The sequence below is a fragment of the Tupaia chinensis genome, unplaced genomic scaffold (assembly GCF_000334495.1).
Source record: "Tupaia chinensis unplaced genomic scaffold, TupChi_1.0 Scaffold000504_1, whole genome shotgun sequence".
Classification (NCBI taxonomy): Eukaryota; Metazoa; Chordata; class Mammalia; order Scandentia; family Tupaiidae; genus Tupaia; species Tupaia belangeri.
The window spans coordinates 18,654-21,351 of record NW_006160016.1 but is presented as its reverse complement, the minus strand read 5'-3'; the positions used below and the strand labels follow the sequence as shown (position 1 = coordinate 21,351).

Here is a 2,698-nt window from a genome sequence, read left to right as displayed (position 1 = left end):
ATGCTCCTAATGACAGAATATTGTCTTTTCCACAGCATGCATTCTTTTCATTCAATATCTCATTCTATGGTCTTATCAGATCAAGAGTTATCTCCTCCCTATTTAAGTGGGACAATCCAAAACTGCACTAAGGTCAGAACTAGGTTATTTTTTTTTCTTATTCAGGTCACATATGATCATTTTGATCCCATCCTAAGTGATAAAGACCAGTTTCCATTAGTTTATCAGATGGCCACCAAGGACAACTCTCTGACTCATGGGATCATCTGGTTGTTGCTGCATTTTGGTTGGACGTGGGTGGCACTGACTCTGTATCTGATGATATGCAAGGGGAGCAGTTCCTTCAGGATCTGAAGAAAAAGATGATTGAAAAGTATATCTGTGTGGTCTTTACAGAAAAGCTCCCTACCACAAAAGGTGTCATTTTTTTTTCATGTGATTTTACTCTTGTGCAGAGGATCAGAGTGTCATCTGCAAATGTGTATATAGTACATGGTAATGAAAGGAGTGTCTGGACCCTAAGGTAGGAAAATAATTGTATTTAATTTTGGGGAAAGGTATAGATTATGGGAAATTTACACTCCAGAGTGGAAACTTATTTTGACTAATTTTGAGAAGATGCCACATTTTTTCCATGGACGCCTCTTTTTTTCAAAGCAGAAAAGGAAAATTTCTGGTTTTAAACAGTTTCTCAGGACAGTGAAATCTTCCCAATACCCACAAGATTTTTTTAAAGTGTGAGAACATTGAAATTTTATTTAACTCTAGGTACTAGACATTAGTAAGTAGGATTAATAAATGAGCAGTCATACAATTTTTTGATCACTGTGCTTCTGAGGCATCAAAAAAGAGCTATTTTTTAATTCAATTTAATATGCTAGACATACTCTGCTGCATTCTTTGTTTCTAATTGACCAGTATGTTATTATGTAGTTTACCACATGTGAGGAGCAATTCATTACGTAGTACCAAGTTTACATCATCATAGGACTACACCATGCACATTCTACTTAATGTAGCTCAAGCAACAGGAATACAAGAGAACAGTTATGAGTGGAGACCTGTTTTTGACAAAGTCAAGTTCACACTAACTGTGGGTTTTAAAAATCTTATTAGGCAGGTACCTACAGCAATTGTTATTGGAACATTACATATATGCACATGTGATAGTGGTAAAGAATGAAACAGAAGAGGCAGATGGATGGAGGACAAAGGGGAATTCAGAGATGGGATGATGCTGTGTATCAGCAAGGGGTGGGTCTCGGCTTTCCACAGTAAGTCTCTGCTCTGTGAGAGAGGCCTGGTGAGTGACACTTTTGTTCTCATGACTGAGCAGTTGGGATACAATATCTAGAAAGGCCAAATCCTGCCCTTCCTTGTGTAGAGAGTCAGATCCTATGAGAGCACAGATCAGGACCATGGAATTATATTTTATTTTGGGAGCACTTTTCTCATTTCCTAGCAGTCTGTGTAAAATCTGTACGAGTTTAGCAGTTTCTAGATCATTCTCAGCAGTGCCTAATTCTAAAGCTGCTATTAGTGCTAAAGCAATGAGGGTTGTATTATTACATGCTCACTAGTTTCCAAGGTAATGAGATACTTGATGCCACAACTCTTTATGATGGTTTTAATTACGTCTTTCAATTGACTGTACTGGATTAGGGCTGAGAGCAGTCTGTTGGACTCCCCCATTACCCTAGCATAATCTGCCTTCACACCATTTCACCAAATGCTCCACTAACTTAACATTCTTGCCCAGTTGTTCAGCAGCTTCATGAGCATCTATTGACACTCTTAATATTCTCAGAAGTTTGAACTGAACTGGGAGCATTTCTGATTTCAGGAATTTCAGAACTCTCTCTGTGACCCCAGCAGATAAAATCTTTGCTTTATTTACAACTGAGCTGGCCAGGTTCCTGAGGGCATTGAGTGCTGCGTGCTGGACAGTCACATTGCCATCCTCCCCATATCTGTCCAGTAAATCCATAAACTTTTCTACAATTCATTGTCAACCATATGAATACAATTTCCATCATTTCTGGCAAAGTTGGCAATGGCCAGTGCTCCAGCAAACTGTAGCTGGTGTTTATTTGATGGAATCCAGGGAATTACCCTTTGAAACACATTGCCTTTTCCTCCTTCAAATAACTTCTGCATGGATTCATCTCCAAGAAGTAATAAAACCATTAAATCTGAACCAGTTTTGAGTTAGAGAATTTCATACTCTTTGTCACTATACACCTTCTGCTGAATAATCTCTAGTAGACACTCTACCAGGCCTGCTTCAACCAGCTGTAGCTTAAGAGCATCGTTTTCTGCCAAAGAGTCAAGGACTTCAAAAGTAATTTCTCTTTTATCATGTTCTATTTTCTTCTTGAAGAACAAACAGCAATGTTTGTGCTGGCAAAATGCTCTTTACTTGACTCAAGTTCTGCTAAATTACCAAAAGAAACAAGACACATTTTTGTAAGAGCTGCATCTTAGCAGTGGATACTGAGTAATTTCACTATGGTAGGAATGACACCCATATTGATAAACTGAGCTTGGAGGGAATCTTTCTCATTGCTATAGTTCATCAGCATGCCACAAAAGACAGTCAAGAGCTTCTCATTGGTGGGATCTGTTACACTGCACAATGACCTTAAATAAACAATTACAATCTGTGCACCACCTGCTTGGCCAACTGCACTTCTGCCCT

General features: G+C 38.7%; 1 pseudogene; it reads right to left on the bottom strand.

Annotated features, from left to right (window-relative positions):
- Positions 1-1,147: 1,147 nt before the first annotated feature.
- Positions 1,148-2,698, bottom strand: part of LOC102486072 (rap1 GTPase-GDP dissociation stimulator 1 pseudogene) — a 3,971-nt pseudogene continuing 2,420 nt past the window's right edge.